The 23,255-nt window shown below is 49.2% G+C and overlaps 1 pseudogene; it reads right to left on the bottom strand.

Annotated features, from left to right (window-relative positions):
- Positions 1-1,085: 1,085 nt before the first annotated feature.
- Positions 1,086-22,252, bottom strand: LOC136515810 (MDIS1-interacting receptor like kinase 1-like; annotated as a pseudogene).
- Between the last annotated feature and the right edge of the window lie 1,003 nt (positions 22,253-23,255).

Genomic DNA, 23,255 nt, shown 5'->3' with positions numbered 1-23,255 from the left:
GTGGTCGCCGCTCCCATGCGATGCGTAGCGTTGGTGGATGGATTCATCAGTGGCCGCCGCTCCCATGCGATGCGTAGCGTTGGTGGATGGATTCATCAGTGGCCGCTGCCCACGGCGGCCGCCGCGCCCTGGGCCATCTGCGCCACCTGATCAGCAGCCTGCGCTCCCACACGGATGGGAGGATTATTCATCGGAAATCACCCGGCGAGGAGGAATTCATCCGTACATACCTGCTGGACGGTGTCGGCGGCGCGGTGCTGCTGCTGCTGCTGCGCGCTGTCGGCCGCAGCTCCGGCGGCGTCGGCCGCGGCGCCGCCGGCGGCGTCCTTGACGGACTGCGCCGCGCGCTCCGCCTGGCACTGCACACACACACACACACACACATCAGTACCACATGGATCATTCATGGATGAATCCCAGGGCACGCCATGCCATGCGAGCAAAGCGATTCGTCAGCACTAGCTAGGAAGCCAGCTCTCACCTCGCCCTCGGCGGCATGCGCCTTGCCGGCCTGGATGGATTGCTCAACGTTCGACATCGCCGATGATGGTCTTCTTCTTGAAGCTGTCAAAATTACTTGAATGTATAACCAGGAGCTTGAGCCGTGGTTTATATAGAGCCTTGTATGAGCTGCAATTCTTAATATAGCAGCAGCTCTCGTGCTGGCTCGTTTCAAAAGAAAAATTCTTGACAGGTGTTAGGTTAGTTTTTAGCCATTGCTAATCACCGCAAGCCAAATTTAGAGCCTCCACACATAGCCTGGTCTGGAGACAATCTGAAGCATCAATTCATCACACAAGTTTTCTTTTGAGCGATTTCATTCTGTTTTCATCGCCGCTTCACAACGCCTTCTTGTAAATTTTGTATATATTTTTTTCCCTTTTTCCTTGGCTTAGGCCTCTGTGACTTTCTTCTCTATTAATTAATACAAGCCCGGCAATCTCCATTAATAATCTACATGATCTACGGCTGGCTAGTTAATCGTCACAGCAAATTTTGTGGTTTACAGGCTCAAAACCCTGCATCTTTGAAAATCTAGGTACAAGAACAAATGATCATTAACAGGCACTGAGACTGAAAGAAAACAAAATCTATGCGTAGTCTGAGTCCGGCGTGGTGCTGAACACCGGCTTGTCCTTGTCCACCACCACGGCGGCGGGGACGGCGGCGCTGCCGGCGTCCTTACCGGCGCCGCTGCTCCCGCTCTTTCGGCGCGGCTTGGCCTCGCCGAGCATGGTGATGACGTCGCGCATGGAGGGCCGGTCCCGCGGCGCCCTGGCGGTGCAGAGCACGGCGATGCGGAGCACGAGCAGCATCTCCTCCCGGACGTGCGCGCACCGGCCGCCGACGTTCGCGTCGAGGTGCTCCTCCACCGTGTTGCTCCGGATCTTCTCCCTCACCCACCCCACGATGTCCTGCCCCTCGCCGAACTCCGCCTCCACCGCCCGCCGCCCCGTGATCATCTCCATCAGCACCACCCCGTAGCTGTAGATGTCGCTCTTCTGATCCACCTTCAGCGTGTACCCGTACTCTGCGCATTGATTCAGATCGAATCGATCAACTTCTGAAATCCAACGCATCAAGGATTTTCGAGATCGAACTCTGAATCCAGCTTTGGCGATTGCAATGGTGATTGGTACCTGGCGCGATGTAGCCGTAGTATCCGGCGACGACGGAGACGGACTCGTTGGTGCGGCCGAGGGCGCGGGCGAGGCCGAAGTCGGCGATGCGGGCCTCCATGTTGGCGTCGAGGAGGATGTTGTTGGACTTGATGTCGCGGTGGATCACCGGCGGGTGGCAGTCGTGGTGGAGGTAGGCGAGCCCCTGCGCCACGCCGGCGGCGACGTCGTACCGCGACACCCAGTCCGCCAGCGCCCGCTTCTCCGGCGGGCCGTGCAGCGCCTCCCACAGGCTGCCGTTGGGCATGAACTCGTACAGCATCATCGCGTCGCTGTCGTTGTGGAGGTAACCCAGCAGCCGCACGATGTTCCGGTGCCGGAGCCGACCCAGGAGCCCCACCTCCTTCAGCACGTCGGCGGTCAGCTCGTTCCCCGCCGCGGCGTCGCCGTCCATCGCCGCCGGCCGCCAGAGCTTCTTCACGGCGATCACGGTGCGCGCGCGCGGGAGCTCGGCCTTGTACACCACCCCGGTGGCGCCCATGCCCACCACGTTGGCTTCCTTGACGCACGCCAGCACGTCGGCGCTCGTGAACCCGAGCCGCTGGAACGCCGTCAGCCGCCACGGCCACGCCCCGGACTCCACGCCGAGGCTCTCGTCGTCGCCGCAGCACCCGCCGCCGCCCATGTACCACCGCCGGTACGCGTAGCGCCCGCCGAGCGCCGCCGCGAACACCGCCACGACGGCGAGCATCCCGGCCAGCCAGCCCACCGCGATGCGCTTCAGGCGCGCGCTGCCGTGGGGGCGCGCCGCCGCCAGGCCCATGTCGCGGCTCCCGGAGCACGGCGGGAGCACGCCGCCGCACAGCCCGGCGTTCCCGGCCAGCTCGTCCGGGTTGATCGATCGCAGGACGCCGTTCCCCGGCACGGGACCTGTTAAATTGTTGTACGCGAGGTTGAGCGTCTCCAACGCCGGCGAGCTCCCGAAGTTCTCCGGGATGCCGCCGGTCAGGGAGTTGCTCGACAGATCGAGGATGGCCATCGCGGGCATCTTGGCGAGCGCCTTCGGTATCTCGCCGGTGAGCCGGTTGTGCCTGTGGTTGAGCTTGACCAGCCTCTGGCACGACGCCAGGTTGGACGGTATCGTGCCAGCAAGCCGGTTGTTGGACAGGTCCAGCTCGGCCAGTGCGGGGCAGTCCTGGAACTGGTCGGGGAGCTCGCCGGAGATGATGTTGTCCGACGCCAGGAAGCTCTGCAAGGTCGGGATCGTGAAGAGGCTCGACGGCAGCGAGTACTGGAGGTGGTTGTGAGAAACGTCGATGAACGACAGCGACGTCGACAACGCGAGGTCGCCAGGGAGCTCCCCGGACAGTTCGTTGCCGGCGAGCTCGAGCCGCTGAAGCGACGGCAGCTTGCCGAACCCGATCGGGATCGTGCCGGTCAGCCGGTTGCTCTGCATGCGCACGCGGACGAGCGACGCGCACGACGCGAGCCCCGCCGGGATCCCGCCGGTGAAGCCGTTGTTGAACATGATCAGCTTGGCGAGCTACTTGCCGTCGCAGATCCCAGCCGGCACTGGCCCGGAGAAGGAGTTCGACGACACGTCCACCCACTGCAACGGCGAGCTCTTGCCGAGCGACGCCGGTAGCTGCCCCGTCAAGGAGTTGTTCCACAGCTCGAGCACCTCGAGGCTCGGCATGTCGCCGATGGCCGCCGGCACGGTGCCGTCGAGGTGGTTGCACATGAGGTTGAGCAGCCGGAGGTGGCTCAGCTGTGAGACCTCGTCGGGGATCGGGCCGGTGAGCAGGTTGTCGGACAGGTCGAGGAAGACGAGCGTCGAGATGTTGCCGAGCTCCGGTGGTATCTTGCCTTCGAGGTTGTTCTTGTACAGGTAGAGCGAGGTGAGCGCCGGGAGCCTGCCGAGCTCCGCCGGGATGGGCCCGTCGAGGCTGCCGACGGCGAGATCGAGGTACTGGAGGCTGGCAAGGTTGCCGAGCTCCGGCGGGATGCCTCCCTCGAGCGCATTGTACCCGATGATGAGGCTCTCGAGCGACTCGAGCTCGCCGAGCTTCGGCGGGATCTTGCCGGTAATGTTGTTGCCGGAGAGGCCCAGGAACTTGAGCTTGGTCAGGCTCCGGTACGCCGCCGGGATGTCGCCGCCCCGCAGGTCGATGGTCTCGAGGGAGGTGGCATTGGCGAGGTCCGCGAGAAGGGCGCCGACGAAGTTGTTGCCGGAGGCGTTGACGGTAGTGAGGTCGGCGCAGGAGCCGAGGCCGGCCGGGAACGCGCCCTCGAAGGAGTTCTGGCTCACGTCGAACACCTGGAGCTTGGACAGCGCGGCGAACGACTTGGGCAGCGCGACGGCGAGCGCGTTGGAGGAGAGGTTGAGGACGGTGAGCGACGGCAGCCGGAGCACGTCATCGGAGTTTGAATGTGTCTTGCATAATATAGAAACTACAGAAAGAAAGAAACAAAGAGAAAACAAGATAAGGTAGCCGTAACCTTCTAAATCTTCTGCAAATTATACATTCATACCTTAATGCTTCATTGTGTAAAGTCGAATTCCTAACAGTAAATCTGATTTTTGCACCGTGGAGGAATGCAGACAAGCTCTCCGTTGGACATTATTGTGTTTACAAAGACACTGAAGGTATCTGAACTTGTGTTTCTACTCCACTTTGATGCATGTGGCACACAAATCATCAGAATGCCAATACCCAAGCAATGTGCCACAGCACACCAAAACGGCTAGAAACACATGCATCTTGATCAAAACAGCCTACCCAGGGAGTAGGAAACGAAAACCAAGCCAATTTATAGGGCCTAATGCATGCCCTAATCGAAGGTGTTTGATTTTGAGCAAACTTTGCATGATGTGCAGCCAGCTAGAGGTGCAGGCTAACGTATAGTACTCGAGATGGGGATGATCAGGTCATGCAATGGCGTGTGGTGGTATTTAAGCAACTGTTGGCACCAACCAAACTTAATCATGCAGACATGATCGAGTTTGGTGTTGAGAGGAAGGAAAAAAAAGATCCCCAAAGTTGGCTATGCTAGCCTGTGATGCCATCCTCTCACCATTATCGACCCTTCTTTGCTTCCATGTAATATCCTTGCATGCAGCACCCAATCATTTTGCACCGACTTGTTGAGGAATAATGATTTCAGTTAATAAGTTTCATGCATGTTTAGGCTATGGTATATCGAGTTGTCATGTTGTCTACTAACACTACTAGATTCAGGTTCTTTGCCGAGTGCCTGAGACACTCGGCAAAGCCTTTGCCGAGTGCGGCACTCGGCAACGAACACACGGCAAAAAATTGATCGGCAAAGCCCTCTTTGTCGAGTGTTTTTTATCGAGCACTCGGCAAAAAAAAGCGACCGTCACGGCGCCGGTCCCGTTGACGGTCACTTTGCCGAGTGCCAACCCTGCAGGCACTCGACAAAGATTTTTTATTTTTTTTAAAAAAAATTCTTTGCCGAGTGCCAACCCGGCAGGCACTCGGCAAAGATTTTTTATTTTTTTTATAAAAATTCTTTGTATTTTTTTTAAAAAAATTCTTTGCCGAGTGCCAACCCTACAGGCACTCGGCAAAGATTTTTTATTTTTTTTAAAAAAAATCTTTGCCGAGTGCCAACCCTGCAGGCACTCGGCAAAGATGTTTTATTTTTTTTTTAAAATTTCTTTGCCGAGTGCCATCCCTGCAGGCACTCGGCAAAGAGTTTTTATTTTTTTAAAAAAAAAATTCTTTGCCGAGTGCCCTCTGGCCGGCACTCGGCAAAGTTTAATTTTTTTTTAAAAAAAATTCTTTGCAGAGTGCCATGGTCACAGCACTCGGCAAAGCTAAAAAATTTGTTTTCTGGGCGCCCATTTTCCCAGCTTTGCCGAGTGCTGTGACCATTGCACTCGGCAAAGGGGTCCTTTGCCGAGTGCAACACTCGGCAAAGTGACCCAAAACGGCAATTTTTATTTTAATTTTACATTCTATCATGACAAATAAATTTATACAAACATATATCACATATATATCTCATCCATCACATATATATCTCATCCATCCACACATCCATCCACACATATCACATCCATCACAATATATATCACATATATAATAATAAGTGCTCAAGTCCATCCAAATAAATCCACAAGTCCATCAAAGTCCACAAGTGCATCACAAGTATATCACAAGTCCATCACCAAGTGAACAACAAATGTAAAAAAATACAACATGCACTCATCTCGACCACTGCGACTGTGGTGAAGGCACAAATCCATCATTCGAAGGTGCATGAGGTGGATTATTCGAACCACCGTCAGAGAAAGACTGCACAAAGGAGAAAAGATTGCATGTGAGACAAGATTATTTGGATAGCTAATCTAGGACGGTAGATGCCATACAAGCAAAGCACAAGCGAAAGTAAAAACTTTCATACTCACAGGAGTAGCTGCAGCTGTAGGACGCGTAGACGGAGGTAGAACCAACAGCCCAGGTGGCAGAGACAAGCCCATACATTGCCCAAGCCCTTGTAGAAACTCCGTAATGTCCGTCAGCCTCTGCGCCTGGGCCTGCCGCTCAGCCCGCTCGGCCTCCCGCTCGGCCCATTTGGCCTCCCGCTCGGCCCGCTCGGCCTCCAGCTGGGCCACCATCCTCTGGTACCCGGCCTCTAGCTCTAGACGTTGCTTCATTTCTTCTTCCAGCCGGGCCTGCAATATTTCACTTCAATATTTCAGTAATGTAAAGCTAATTAAGGTGTGTAAAGATCAATGTATGATGAGTAAAATAGGAATAACCTCGAGTGCATCGACCCAGTGTTGTGCAGCAGGCGGCCGTGTGCGAATGGCCGGGCTCTCGCTCGTGCTCCGTGCTCGGATCTAGGAGAGAGAGGGAGTACAGGTCGTGTCGATGACGCCATCGCCAAGCTAGAACCGCCCATGCTTCTTGCCTTGCCCCGCCCTCATGACAGCCTCTCCATCGAAGTCCTGGGTGCTCGGATCGTGATCTGACCCATGGAGCGACCTCGCCACCTCAGTGTACTCACTGATGCGGGAGTGGAAGCTCGGGTTCGTGTATGCCTCGGGCCGGTCCTCTAGGTTGAAGGAGACGTCGGACGTCGCCTTGCCCTTGTGGGTCATACACCATGCTTGAAAGTCCGAGCAAGCCTGGCCACTATGTGACGCCGACTACGAGAAAGGCAACACGATGATTAGAAATCAGGTAGAACTGAGCGTCGTAATAGAGAAATGAATTCGCGTACCCATGCTTGTTTGTATCCGGCGAGGTTGCGGCTGCCTTGATGGTGTGCTGGACCTTGCATCTACAAACGACGGTCCCGGGCATCCCTATGCATCTTGAGGTACTCCTCCATGAACCACCTCTCCACCATCATCGCCCAACACTCGGGATATGCTTGGCACCACCAGGGAATCATCTACACGTCATCAAGTATTGGACATATAAGAAGATCAAATTAAACCAACTTAATCTCAAAATGAATCAATGTTGATGTTCTACATTTACCTCAAGGTACTGCTCCCAGGTCAGCTGCATCTCTCTTGCGTCTTTCTTGGTTTCCTCTCTCCAAGCTTCGACCCGTAGTAGGTTACGATGGCCTGGATGCGCACCTCGTGATGCATGTCGGTGACGAGTTTTTTACAGGCTTTGGTAGTCACCTGCTCCACCCTGGCCTCAAATCCCTCCTCGCATCTGTAGTAAGTCTGCATACAAAAGCGATGTATCCATTCATTATTTCAAGAAAAGTCCAATGAATGCGACGTATTGAGCAATGTTCTTTGCCGGGGAAACTTACCCCAAACTCTGCCTTCACCCGCGCCGCCTTGTTGGGGTACTCCGCATCGGGGGCGACGGCGTAGTGGTCAAACGAGTAGGCCGGCTCTGTCTTCGATGCGTACGTGACAATGCCAGGGAAGTGTTGCCTGCACAGAAGACCCATGATGCCATTGACTAGCCATGCGCTACCACCCGACACAACCACCCAGTTCCTATACAAGTAATTAAGAAAAAATATTAGTTTTTTTCATCATATCATATGAAGTAGTGGTGATAACATATAAAGTTACTTACTTTTGCCCTTCGGGGCGAATCACTGAGCGTTGGTGAGGAAGCGGAACCTGTGGGAGGCTCGCGGGACCTCGCAAGTAGACACTCGAAGAGGAGTCAGAGGAAGCGGAACCCATGCCTGCCGCCTCCCCCTCCTCCTCCTCCTCATTCGTCTGCCGAACCAGCTCCTCGTCCTCCTCGTCAACGGGTGCCACCTCCTCCTCTAGCTCCTCCTCACGCGGCGTGGGAGGAGACGGCCCGCTCCTAAGGCGAGTCCTCCTCCTCCTATCCGATCCCTCCACCACCCCCTCCGCCTCCTCCTGCAGCCGGCGTGGTCTTTGGTAAATCAAGTTCACGGACCTATGACGGTCGCCAGCCATCTTTGTTCAATCACCTGCAATAAAAAAGAAAAACAAGATGTAATTAGAAATAGGTGCAAAATGAACAAAACATAATTACAAAAAACATAGTATTACATGTATTAGAAATAATCTTCATGATTGAGATTAGCTGGATCATAGGTCTCGTCATCACTATCGACATTGTCCAACTCATCAACACTATCCGAAGGAGGAATGTTGTCTTCATTGTCATTGTCTAAACGTAATCGCTCAAGCATTTGTATGTCCTTCAGATTTCGCACCTCGTCTCCAGCGTCCTTGTCATCATCCCTTTCATTGTCTACTTCCATTCCTATCTTTTCGGTTAAGTCTATGTCAAACCTCCCTTGTAGCCCCTCTTCTTGATAGAAGTCTCCATCATATGTGTTTGGGTTGAAGTTGTAATCTTCATCGTTTGGGACAGGTAGTTTACCATGTGGCGACACCTTGTGCACAATAGACCAACCCTTAAGATACTCGACGTCTTTGCACGCGTATGACGTATAATAAACTTGGATGGCCTGTTGAGCCACAATATAGACATCTTTTCCTGGATAGACGGAATCATGTCGAATCTCGACTAGCCCAAGCTTAGGGGTCCATCTCGTTACACCAGGATGAAACCAGTGGCATTTGAATATGATAGGAGTAAGAGGTTTGGAACCATAGAATGATAGTTCGTAGATTTCTTTAATTCTTCCATAATAGTCGAGTCCATCAGTGCCGAACGTAACAACACAGCTGTTTGTGGTTTTTCGATTGGGCCGACTCTGCTCGTAGCTTGCTGTGTGAAAATGATATCCATTCATGTCATAACCGGTAAATGACTTGACCCTAACGGCACAGCTATTTGCAACCTATCTCAGCTTGTCACTTATAGGCGCATCAGTTTGGGCTTTCTGTTTGAACCAACAAATGAAATCGGGGCTCTCTGGTCCTGCACCCCGTGAAAGAAGGGTATCATTTTCTTGCGAGGTAGGTTGCCTCAATCCATGCCAGGATTGACGAAGAAATTCCCTGTACTAACGAGAAACAAGGGGGTTGGACGAAGAAACAAGGACATACGGCGAAATAAAACAAGTTCGTTCAGAACTTACCCAATGAATGGCTGCACCTCAACAAGGTTGGTCAACACATATAGCATGATACTGCGCCACTCTTTATTTTTCAATTGCTTAGTGGTTGATGCACTTGCGCTTCCGAGTTGCCCTTGGAAAAGGCTGAGGTTCGATTCATTTTCGCCAGCATTGTAACGAGGGGGTGGATTATAAACGCTAGGAAGGTTCTCAATGTAGTATTTCTTTGTGAAGTTCGACAACTCCTCTAGAATGTATGCCTCTGCAATGTAAGCCTCAATTCTAGCTTTATTTCTACATTTTTTGCGAAGAGTCTTCAGACATCTCTTGATTGGATAGCACCAACGGTTTTGCACGGCCCCCCCATCCGTGCCTCATACGGGAGGTGCATAATCAAATACTGCATCGACAAGAAGCAGGCGGGTGGAAAGATCTTCTCCAACTTACAGAGCAACACGGGTGCCGCTTTTTCCAAGTCATCAATGACGGTCCGAGAGAGCTCCTTGGCACAAAGCTGGCGGAATAAGTAGCTCAACTCTGCCAGCACTTGCCAGACATGCTCCGAGACATAGCCTCAAACCATCGCCGGAAGAAGCCGCTCAATCCATATGTGGTAGTCATGACTCTTCATCCTGTTGACTTGCAGAGTGCCTAAGTTAACTCCCCTCTTTAGATTCGCTGCATACCCATCAGGGAATATTAGCGTCTTGATCCATTCAAGTACTTCCCTCCTTTGGTCCTTTTTCAAGACGAAATCGGCCTTAGGCCTTCTCCAGGTCTTGCCATGACTAGGAGGTTGCATCTCTTGATTTGGTCTATCGCACAACGTTGCCAGGTCTACTCTAGCCTTAGGGTTGTCCTTAGACTTTTCAGTGTCCATGAGTGTTGCCCAAAGTGCCTCGGCGACATTCTTTTCAGTGTGTATTACATCAATGTTATGTGGCAGAAGAAGGTCATCGAAATAGGGGAGCCTCGTCATGCCCGAGATATGAGTCCACATACGTTGCTCACCATATCCCACAAAACCACCTTCTTCATTGGGCACGGGAGCATCTATCTAAGCATGAACCTCGGCACCAGTCATCATCCGCGGTGCAGGGTTTGTCACTTTGATACCTTTTGTAAAGTTCTTGATGTCTTGTCTGAATTGATGGTCAAGAGGTAGGAATTGATGATGTCTATCGAACGACGAATACTTGCCACCCTTCTGCAACGAAATGAACCTCACACCTTCCTTGCATATTGGGCATGGGAATTTCTCGTGAATACACCAGGCACAGAATATCCCATACGCTAGGAAGTCATGCAGGGAGTAGTGGTACCAAACGTGCATTTTGAAGGTTGTCTTTGTAGCTCGATCGTATGTCCATACCCCTTCGTCCCAAGCACGAACCAATTAATCAAACACGGGCTCCATGAACACACCCATATTACTCCCTAGGTGTCCAGGAATTATCAATGACAAGAATATGTTATGTCATTGAAAGGAGACACTGGGGGGCAGATTAAGGGGGATAACGAAGACGGGCCAACATGTGTATGGGGCAGCCATCATTCCATAAGGATTGAACCCATCTGTTGCCAACACGACATGTACATTACGAGCCTCATCTGCTCTGTCATGATGTTTGTCATTAAAGCGGATCCAAGCTTCACCATCGGATGGATGTACCATCTTGTCAGGATTGTACTGTTTGCCATTTTTGTGCCATGTCATCTGTTTCATGGATTCCTCAGTCATGTATAGCCGTTGGATCCTTGGTAGGAACGGAAGGTACCGTAGGATTTTCACGGGGATCGTAAGTTGCCTCTTCTGGCCATCATCAGAGTCTACCTCCAGGTACCTGGAGGATTTACACTTTGGACAGAACTTTGCATGCTCGTGTTCTTTCCTAAATAGGATGCACCCCTTCGGACAAGCAGGTATCTGCTCATACGGCATCTTAAGTGCTCGAAGGAGTTTCTGTGACTCGTACATGCTCTTTGGCAGAATGTGGCTGTCCGGAAGTAGGGTGCCAATCATGGCCAACATCTTATCGAAGCCAGGTCGACTCAAGTTTAACTCGGACTTCAACCCCATTAAGTGTCCAATGGCATCCAGTTGAGACACCGTTGACCGATCGTGAAGGGGTTTCTGTGCCGAGTCCATCATGTCGTAGAATGCCTGTGCGGCTACCTCCATCTCCTCCTTCTCACGTCCCTCATCGAACTGTCCTTGGTGAAAGTCATATAACATGTCTGCTACCCTGACATCAGCATCAAAAGCCTCCACCCGTGGTCTCACCACCTCCTCTCTCATACGATGGGCTTCACCATGGTGGACCCACCGGGTGTAGTCCGGCGTAAATCCATTCTTCACAAGATGTTTACCCATTTTCACCTTGTTTACCCTTCTCCTGTTTCCACATTTGCTATAGGGACACAAAACTAGGCAATGTCCTTTAGCAGCATTACCAAATGCACTGTTCAAGAAAGCATCGATCTTGTTCATCCATTCTGTGGTGTAATCACTCTGACTTCTCCAGCCCGTGTACATCCACTGACGGTCATCCATCCTCTAACCTATGTATCAGCGAGTAATGTAACCATCAATTGCATCTACATGGTGTTCCTACTGTCTAATAGGTGAGGATAGGTCCTAATCCCACCCGCGGATGCGTAGATGAAGTTAGTTTCCATGCTCTACTCCTATCTGAGATAGAATTTCGACAGCACCTCCCTGCTGTTCTCCAGATACACGTCCTGCCAAAGAAGAGTATATATCCGGAGAACAATAGGGAGGTGATGCCGAAACTCTGTCTCGGACCGGAGCAGAACATGGAAACTAACCCATCTACGCATCCGCGGGCTGTCCAAAAAATGTGGACAATCCGAAACAGATACGGTCATAGATATGGAAAGATCTGCATACCTCCAACCGTATCTCTTTTGAACGGGAGACACCTAACTGGGTTACGCGATCTATGACCATGATACGAAAAGAGGGGTTATACCTAGGGTGGCGGCGGAGTCAGGCTAGCGGGGCCGTGGCGGGTCGGTGCAGTGGCGAGACAACGCGGTGCAGGCAGACTGGCACGACGGTGGGAACTCCGACTCGGCTTCGACGGGCTCTTCTCTACAAAAATGGAACAAAATACTGTCATTTACAAAAAAAAATCGGCAGAACCTTCCCTGCACGGTGAGGTTTCCAAAACCTGCAAAAAACAACGGCACGATGGCCGACAAGCACATATGTCTCAAGAGAAGCCATGTAGTTTGGATATCAATCCATACAGAAGAATATATTCAAGTAGTACCACTACTTGTACTACTACTTCCACTATTGCTACTACTACTACCATTAGTTCTACTACTACTACCACTATTGCTACAACTACTACCATTAGTTCTACTACTACTACTACCACTACTTCTACTACTACTACCACTACTTCTACTACTACTACTACTACCACTAGTACAACTAATACTACTACAACTACCACTACCTCGACAACAACAAGAGAGAAGGCATACCTGACGGGCGCCGGGGGTAGGGTCGGGCGGCGTCGGGGTCGCCGGAGTCAGGAACGGGGTCGGGCACGGGCGGCGTCGGGGCAGGCAGTCCACGGGGCGTGGCTGGGGGCAGGGTCGGCCGGGGGCAGGGCCGACCGGGAAAAGGGCGCGGCTGAGGGCAGGGCTAGCCGGGGGCAGGGCGCGGGCGGCCGGGCGCGAGGGCGGCGCGAGCGCGGCGCACGACGCGGAGGCGGGGGCGGGCTGGCGTGGGCGCGGGGGCTGGCTGGCCGTCTGTTTGACTGCCCGGCCGGTCGAAAACGACTAAGTCTCCCCAACCGCCCTTTGCCGAGTGTCGGATCAGGGAGGCACTCGGCAAAAATTTGATTTTTTTTAAAAAATTCTTTGCCGAGTGTCCCAGATCTGGCACTCGACAAAGATTTATTTTTTTTTTTTGAAAATTCTTTGCCGAGTGTCTCAGATCAGGCACTCGGCAAAGATTTTTTTTTGAAAAAAACTTTGCCGAGTGCCCCTGGCACGACACTCGGCAAAGATTTAATTTTTTTTAATTTCTTTGCCGAGTGCTCCTGTGGAGGCACTCGGCAAAGAGGAATTTTTTAAAAAAAAAATCAAAACCTTATTTGCCGAGTGACTTATTCTTGGCACTCGGCAAAGACCCCCTTTGCTGAGTGCCATGCCCCGGCACTCGGCAAAGTTTTTTTGTTTTTTTTTTTGTTTTTGGCCTCCAATTTTTTTGTGCAGCCCTTTTAAAGCACCAGGAACTCCTAGTTACAATTTGGGGATTTTTTGTGGCTTTTTTATATATTTAGTTACTTTATTTCGTTTACTTGAATTTTTTCGAAAAATATAAATTTGAACTGCACGTGGTACGAATTATGGAATTTAATGATTCAAAAATTGATAGTCATGTTAGTGAGTGTAGTGTGAGGCCGTATCCAGGAACGGACCCAAAATTTCGGACATCTTATTCATGAAACATATCCGTGAAATTACGTGCGAAGTGTTTTTAAATTCTATAAAAAGCAAACGAAGTCCGAAAATTATGAAACTTTTTGAGATGTCGTGATATCATATGTGGAGGCTATGATAAAAATTTCAGAAGATTTCGTGCACGTTGTCACGTACGATGCTTACAAACCAGGACATCTCTACTTGTAAGCATCGTACGTGACAACATGCACGAAATCTTCTGAAATTTTTATCATAGCCTTCACATATGATATCACGACATCTCAACAAGTTTCATGATTTTCGAACTTCATTTGCTTTTTATAGAATTTAAAAACACTTCGCACGCAATTTCGCGGACATGTTTCGTGAACAAGATGTGCGAAATTTCGGGTGCGTTCCTGGATACGGCCTCACACTACACTCACTAACATGACTATCAATTTTTGAATCATTAAATTCCATTGTTCGTACCACGTGCAGTTCAAATTTATATTTTTCGAAAAAAAATCAAGTAAATGAAATAAAGTAACTAAATATATAAAAAACTACAAAAATCCCCAAATTGTAACTAGGAGTTCCTGGTGCTTTAAAAGGGCTGCAAAAAAATTGGAGGCCAAAAACAAAAAAACTTTGCCGAGTGCCAGGGCATGGCACTCGACAAAGGGGGTATTTGCCGAGTGCCAAGAATAAGGCACTCGGCAAAGAATGTTTTGATTTTTTTTTAAAAAAAAATTCCTCTTTGCCGAGTGCTCCAAAGAAATTTTAAAAAAAATTAAATCTTTACTGAGTGCCATGCCAGGGGCACTCGGCAAAGTCTTTTTCAAAAAAAATCTTTGCCGAGTGTCAGATCTGAGACACTCGGCAAAGAATTTTCAAAAAAAAAGTAAATCTTTGCCGAGTGCCAGATCTGGGACACTCGGCAAAGAATTTTTTTAAAAAAAAAATCAAATCTTTGCTGAGTGCCTAACAGCAGGCACTCGGCAAAGAAAGACGTGGTCGAATACCGTTACGCGGACAGCCTATGCCGAGTGCATAGATTTTGCCGAGAGTCTGACACTCGGCAAAGAAGTCCTTTGCCGAGTGCCCTTTTTTGCCGAGTGCCGGGCACTCGGCAAAGAACTCTTTGCCGAGTGCAATTCTTTGCCGAGTGCCCGATTTTTGACACTCGGCAAAGAATTTTGCACTCGGCAAAGTCTCTATTTCCAGTAGTGTAATGTATGTTTCCAAGCACTCTGCTATGGATAGTAACTATAAGGTGTGTTTGGTTGGGTGGCTAACTGCTAGCCGTCTTTTTTTTGTGTGAATATAGCCAGGCTAGTCTAATGCAGCTTTTGCATGTTTTGTTGCCTGTATAGTTAATAGTTCTCACATAAGCAATCGACTTGAGTCTTAAGCCTGTGCTACTGGATAAATCCGTGCATGCTTATTAACCGACAGGGCAATAAACAAACAGTGTCTCAATACAGACATGAAGGAGAGATGTCACTGTCTTTAGCGCAACTCGAGGAGAGTTCCACAGCACAAAGCTTTACCATCCATGACCCCTGTCCTGTCATCCCTGGATTAAAAAGTCAAAACCCAGAGATAATTTTTTAAACCAGAACAAATCCCTGAACTTTTTCATTCCCTGCTGTTTCTACGACCTCATATTCTTTCGCAACCTCTCTCCAATCATTCAGAAGCAGTATCAAATTAAGGACAGATCGAACAGGCTATTAGCTAGGCGGCCCTAATGTAACCGTTAATTAATAAACAAAGCTCGATCTCCCTTGTGAATTATGGATGATTAGTTGGGCTGCATGTTGCCATTGGGAGAATTTTGCCACCCTCTTGCGTTGGCATGGGAATCTTGGCATGTTATGTACGTTTTGTTGCTGCTTCATGCAGCGGAAGGGTTAGTTTGGGTGGAACATGTAGCATCTCATCTTTGGTGTCTGCCAGCTTTATTCGTTTGGCGTTCAGGTTCCCTTGTTTACACACCAAAGTTGAAATTTGGGTACATGATCATGAATTAAGCAAAAAGAATAGCATTATTAAGCTAACATTAATTGTATATCATACAGTTTTCAGTATTGCATTGTGCAGACCAACAAACAAAATGGTGAAAACATATAATGGATTTTTCAGCTGTTGAGAACAGTGAGCACACTACTCATTGGTATTATATTTAAACAAAAGAGATGTCCCCAAGTAAACTGTATTGATAATTACTCCCCAAATTCATGAAAACTTGGCAGATTTTGTATATATGGCAATGGAAAAAGTACAGATTTATTTCAGTAGAACGAATTTAATTTACATGTGAAATAATATAATATAATCAAGGAGCTCTAGCAAAAAAAGCAGAAGCAATATCTGGGAATCATTTAACATGGAGAAGTTGGTAATCATGGAGAGAAACATGCAGATTAATCATGGAGAATAATAATATTCGGTTGGCTCAACAGCCTCACCACCCTAGCTTATTAGCTACTACTCGTACTTGGCTAGCTATAGGTAAGCCACATGCGCACATGTGGCCCATCATCCATGGATACACACAGGCAACAACCATCGATGAGCTGAGAGGCTGGCCATGTGAAACCCTCTTGCTAAGCAGCTTCCAAAGCATACACTACCTTTCACTAGTGATCATGTATTTTTTTTTAACACAGGAATTCATCCTGTAAACTGCCTCACATGCATGCCACCCACTTTCATGTGGGGCCAACTGGGCTGGGCCCCTGCTTGCATTGTCAGTGAGTTAGGGCTATTGTATGTATCCAATAATCCAAGAATGGCGATATGACACCATTATCAAGCATGAACCTGCACTACTACAGAACTGACATCTAGTCCTGGTTGGGAACTGGCTTTAGTCCCGGTTTCCCAACCGGGACTAGCGTTCCGGGACTAAAGGTGGTGTTCTTTAGTCCCGGTTTGCCACAACCGGAACTAAAGATCCTCCCAGCTTTAAAAAAAAATAATGCCTCCCATCGCTGCCCCCTGTGAGATTCGAACCCAAGACCTCATGCACTGCCTCGCACGGAGCTTACCACCCCACATACACAACACATCTAACAATGGATGGGATGCTTTCCTTTTGAACTAACCCATCGGGGGACACCAACTAGGACTAAAGGGTCTACCTTTAGTCCCGGTTGATATTACCAACCGGGACTAAAGGTTGGAGGACTTTTAGTCCCGATTGGTGGCTCCAACCGGGAGTAAAGGAACCTTTAGTCCCGGGGGTAAAAAAAATGCCGAGGCTAATGTCAAATTGGGACATCGTTCTAAAGTCTGTTCTCTAATAGTGCTGGGTGGTTAGTTAACATGCATGGCCGGGCTGATGGATCCAGCTCAAGGATTAATCATGCAAAATATATACCATAATTCCTTGGCGGCTCATCCATCTTCCCTCTTCCTCGCCCGGCCGTGGATTTTTTTTTTTTTTTGAACGAACTGCACAAGATAGTGCGTGTTTCATTGATATAGCAGAAAAAAGTACAAGACTACAGCTCTGGAAGGCTATAGTCAGGAAAAAGAAAAGAAAAGAAAAACAAAGAAAGGGTTGCCTGGCCGTGGATCTAAAATTGCAATAAAATCCTATCAACTTTTCTCTCTGCTTGTGCATGGTTAGCGAAAGCTTGTGACGCGTTTGGTGACAGACCAGCATGCATGCATGTGGCTGATATTTTTGCATCCATGAAACCGATCGGTGTAGCTTTTGGGAGTTGGGATCTAGTTGGAACCCAATGCAAATTGATCCGTGGATGGATGGATGGATCAATCATTCGTCGGCGGCAGGTGGCGGCAACACATGCAATGCAAGAATCCATGCATTGCAGAAACGCAATTGCAAGACACGCCATGACGGCGAAACAAACCCTGCCATATTCGGTCGAGCAAGTGTGCATATACTGCTCCCTCTGTCGCATATACATCTATAGGTCCACTAGAAGATATGCAACTCCCTCTATCGTATATACATCTATAGGCACACCAGAAGGTTTAGACAGTCCTAAATATAGGGCTGGACACCGAGATGTATCTGATATGGAGATCATGGCGCAGGGCGGTGTAGTCTACATGGAAAGATAGGAACTAATCGAGGATTAGGAAAGTACTCGTTATAATAAGAGTATAACTCCTCTAGTCGTATCCAACTAGTATTCTTGTAACCAACCTGTAACCATACCTCCGACAATATAAGGTGAGGCAGGAACCCCCTCCAAGGCAATTCAATCCAACCAACACACAGGACGTATGATATTACACTATTCAGCAGCCCGAATCTGTCTAAATCGTGTGTATGTGTTTAGCTTCGAGTTCCTGATCTCGACGAACCCCACTAACCAAAACACTACCTCGGACACCCCCCTCGGTAGGTTGTCGGGTCTAAACACCGACACCGTCCATTCCAAATTATAAGTCATTCTAACTTTTTTGAAGAGTCAAACAATTTTATGTTTGACCAAAATTATAGAAAAGATCACAAAAATTTATGGCACCGAATAGATATACTATAAAAATATATTTAATGAAGAAACTAATGGTACCTATTTGGTATCATGAATGTTAGTACTTTATTATATAAATTTGGTCAAACTTGAATGATTTGACTCTCCAAAAAAGTTGGAATGACTTATAATTTGAAACGGAGGGAGTAGCTATTAACATTCATCATCCCGGCTGGTGAGTAGCTATTAACATTCATCATCCCGGCTGGAAACCAGTGACGGCTGAAACTTTGCCACAATTTACTCTGACCATCCAGGCTTAAGCAACGTCATCAGAAAATATTCAGAGCTGACCACGCAATCCATGAAGCACCGCCTATGAGGCTATGATATGAGCACTAGTCTATGGAGTAGTATTATTGTAGAATTGGGGCCAAAATGAATGTTAAGCCACTGTCAGTGCCAAATCCATGAGTCGCAAATCAAATTTCCATGAACCGTACCAGTGCACGACGTAGTTAACTCCTGTAACGTTAGACTGGGCCGAATCGTGGCTTCCCGTGGATAAAAATTCAATTCAAAATAGCAGGCTATAGCGATTTTTGGCAACTGCCACTACAACATTATTGTACTAAATAGCGGGCTATATCAATTTTTGGCAACTGCCACTGCAATATCATTATACTAAATAGCGGGTAAAGCAGGATATAGCAGAGCTATTACGGCGGAGCAAAACTATCCGCTAAATGTTATAGCCCGCTATTTAGAATATTGAAAAAAAATCTGCAGAGTGGAATGGGGGAAAAGCCCAAGGACGAAAGTCTGTCGTTCATTCGGGGCCACGCGACAATCAGCCCAGTAATCCGACACTGTCAAACTAGTAGGCCGATAGATGACGCGGATATTGGGTTGTGGCTGAAAGGATCAAGATGCCCAAGAGGGGGGTGAATTGGGCTAATTCTAAATTTCTTCGCAATAAACAAATCCTATGGTTAGCCCAATTAACCCCTTGTGCCTAGAAAAGTGTTTCTATTGATGTAAGACACAAAAGACTTGCAACCTAGTTCCAATTCTACTCTAGCATAGCAATTCTAGGAATGTAAATGACAAGAATTGAATTGCTCAAAGTAAATGCTCAAAGTAAGGAGAGGAGAGGAAACGCGGCGATGTTTTGCCGAGGTATCGGAGAGTCGTCACTCCCCACTAGTCCTCGTTGGAGCACCCGCGCAAGGGTGTAGCTCCCCCTTGATCCGCGCAAGGATCAAGTGCTCTCTACGGGTTAATTCTTCGACACTCCGTCATGGCGAATCACCCAAAGCCGCTCACAACTTGAGTCGGGTCACCCACAAGCTCTCCGGATGATCACCGAGCTCCCAACCACCACCAAGCCGTCTAGGTGATGGCGATCACCAAGAGTAACAAGCACGAACTCTCACTTGACCACGCGAAGCCTAATGAGAAGGATGGATGCACACTTTGCTACTCTTGATTCACTAATGAGGGCTCTCTTTTGGATTCTCAAATCACAAATACCTCACTAGGACCTTGCTCTTCTTGGCACTCACAAACTAGTTTTTCAGCTGATGGAATGAGCAAAAGTATCTCCACACACGAGTGGAGCATCTATTTATAAGGCAGCCTGAAAAACGAACCGTTATGAGCTTCTACGGGGTGACCGGACGCTCCGGTCAGTTCAACCCGCGCATCAGTTTTTAAGTGTTGACCGGACGCTGGCAGGGTCCGGTCAGCACTGACCGGACGCATCCGGTCGCTCTTGGATGCTTACTGTACTCGACCGGACGCTGGATACTCAGGGTCCGGTCAGTATTGACCGGACGCGTCTGGTCACACTTTCACAAGTCTGGACCCTTACTGGAGTTGACCGGACGCTGGCCCTCAGCGTCCGGTCACTTGACCTCCCAGCGTCCGGTCACACCAGACTTGTTCTCCTCGGTCAAATGTACTGACCGGACCCTGCGGCCAGCGTCCGGTAGCACCGGAGCCAGCGTCCGGTCAGGATTTGACCCTCCATTCACTTCCAACTTTCGATCATTTGTGAATGAAGTTTGCTCCAAAGGATCAAAGGGCTTTGTAGGAGCTACCTAGTGCTAGAATTAACAAGTGTGCACCACACCTAACTCAATAGACTCACCTAGGTCAAGCTACCCGTCCATACCCCCCTTAATAGTACGGCCAAAGGAAAAAACAAAGTCCTAAACTATTCTAAGTGTCTCTCCAACTTCATTCGACACTTAGAACTAGTCATCCTTAACCTTGTCGTCCATCCTTTGTAAACCGAAACGATTTCCATCGTAGGGGCATGATACCATGATCGCCCAATCGATCTCCATTACCATGACCTAACTAATTTGCCTCTGCAAAACACACGTTAGTCATAGTAATCTTATATTGTCATTAATCACTGAAATCCAATCTAGGGGCCTAGATGCTTTTAATCTCCCCCTTTTTGGTGATTGATGACAATACCACCTCGAGTATGTAAAAGAGTTGAGGTTTTTAACATGCTTGGATCATATAAGCTTTTGTCAATAAGAACAAGAGTGTTAGTTAAGCTTATATGACCTAAGCCATCATTATGTACTCAAGAGATATGAAATAAGCATGAGTACAAATCATAAGGCTCATTTGCAATAGAGTAAAGCGTGGAAGCAAGTCAAATGAGCGTTAAGGTGATATGACATATAAAGAATTCGAAATAGAGAGCACACATGTCATATATCACAATCACAAAGATAGCACTATCACATAGATATAAATGTATGCATGAAAGTAAACACACGAATGCATAATAGTAAAGTAATAGTGTATCACACATAGAAACTCCAAATGAATAATATAAGCTAATAATAATCTAAGCTCCCCCTAAATAGACGCTCCCCCTGAATCTACATACTCATCCCTCTCCCCCTTTGGCGTCAAACACCAAAACTAAGGGTCGGTCGGCGGGGTTGCAGCGGACGAGTCAGGCGCTGAAGTACGTGTAGCAATGTGGAACTAGGTGCCATCATCATCTGATTCGGAGCTCTGAACTGACTGACCCTCTGTAGCTGGGAGTGTCACAGAAGTGGTCTGGGTCTGAGCTGGGGCTGGAGCTGCCTGTGACGCTGCTGGTACATCTGTAGGATATGAAGATGCAACTGAGCTGGGGAGCCTCTGAGTAGTCACGGCGACAAGAGCTGTAGAAGGACCTGGGGCATGCATATGCGGCGGTGTGGGCATCCCTGTCAGCTCGCTAAAAGATGCTCCAAGACTCCTGGAGACTGACATGTCAGGCACAAAAAGCGAGGATGACTGGTCCAGAGTGAAGCCTGTCTGTAAAGGAGTGAACTGCGGGGCTACCACTGGTGAAGACAACCACTGGGACACTTAAACTAGAGGTGAAGCAAACTGCACTGGAGGTTGTCCCTAACTCTGAAGCCCACTGGGCTGTACTGCTGGAGTCATCGAAGTGGTGGCAGGCTGAGCAAGCTAGGGCGAAGGCTGTGGCTGTGGGGCCCCAAGTGCTGTCACTACATGCTGCATAAATCCCATGAGCTGCTGCTGCATTAGTAACTGCTGCTGATGCATCTGCTGCTGCTGCTGCTGGATAGCCTACTGCCGCTACTGCATGATCTGCTGCTGCCTCTGGAACTCGTCCTGATGAGCCTGAAACTGGGCAAAAGTGGCAGAGGTCTCCTGTGCCTGTCTGGCCTGATCCTGCTGCATCCGCTCAAGTATAGCAATGAGAGCGGGGTTCGTCTGTGGTGCAGGTGGAGCTGAGCTGGAGCTACCGGCCTCATGGTCATGTCTACATGGAGGCATCTATGGAATATCTCGGTAGTCCTCGTCTGAGCTATCACTAGTATCGCTCATCTCCTGATATGCCTCTAGCTCCTCCTCCTCTGTAGCTGCTATCCCTCGAATGATCTTGTCCTACTGAGCTACGGACTCTAGTACGTCAGGACGACGGCTAGGCTGTCTGGGTGCCTGAGGAGTGCTGTGCCTGATCCTCTGTGACAAGTTGTAAGCTGGGAACTCTATGGTAGCACCTCTGTACTCCTGGACCATCTCAGGTGTCCTGACTGACACTGCCTTTAGTATGAGGAAGGTGATCCAATGTGCATAGGGAAGCTGTCTGCGACCCTTGAAACCTTCAGCAATAGTATCCTCCATCTCTGATAGAAGGAGGTCCCAGATATCGAACACAGTCTGCTGCATTAGGGCATTTAGAAGCCAAAGCTATAGACGAGTCAAGCCCTCTCTGTATCCCAACCTGGGAAGAAGTGTCCTCCAGATGATGGCCTCTAACACTCGAGCTGTAGGAGTAAGATCACTAGGGTTCCTCCTTGACCCCTCACCAAAGGGCTCCTTGAAGCAATGGCGCACCAGATCTGTCGGGGGCACCAAACCACCATGAGGACGCCTAGGAGTCTCCTGCCATCCATAACACACCTCATGCAACCTGATAGGCTGCTCTTGTAGCCTCAGTATGTCTCTGGCTCTCTCACTCATCATCCTATAATCCTTCCCTCTGAATGCAAAGTGAATATATCTGTGATGAGGATCAACAAATAGAGAAGCATAGAACTGCCAAACCCAAGATGGTACATATAGTCCAGTCCGGCCTATCAGATCTGTCAGCCTCGGCAGATATGCAAGATAGGGGCGAATGTGCTCTCTGACTGCTGCAACCATGGCCTCAATGCTGCAAACTCTCTGTGATCTGAATATTGCACCACTGTTGAGATAAGCATTGTAAAAATCCTCGTGGAGCGGTGTATAGAAGCCCTCAGCTGCTCTCTCATCCCTCCTGGGAGGGAACCAGACATCAAACTCCACAAAGCGAAGCTGCTAGACCTGCTTGGCCGTGGCGGCCCTCAAATCAAGATGGGTCACTAGGAAAGGACCCTGTGGTCTAGGCAGTGGTCGTGAACCTCTCCGCTGAGTAGGTGGCCTCGGTGAAACTATTGCATGTGTACGACCTGAGCGGCGAAGCTGGGGCTATGGTGCCTGCTCTGTCTCCTCGGCCTCCTCGGCCTGTGCTCCCTCCTAGGTCTGCTATGCTGGCAAGGGCTGCTGCTGTGAAGCTCCCTAAGGCTGGTCCTCACCAATGGTATACTGCCCTCCTTCTACAATGACAGTCCCAGGTGGACTACCAAGAAGGCGCTCAACTCTCGCTATCCTAGCCCTAGAAAGTGGTGGATCTCCAATCACTACCCCA

Source organism: Miscanthus floridulus, chromosome 17 (assembly GCF_019320115.1).
Source record: "Miscanthus floridulus cultivar M001 chromosome 17, ASM1932011v1, whole genome shotgun sequence".
Lineage (NCBI taxonomy): Eukaryota > Viridiplantae > Streptophyta > Magnoliopsida > Poales > Poaceae > Miscanthus > Miscanthus floridulus.
This window is presented reverse-complemented; position numbering and strand designations above follow the sequence as displayed.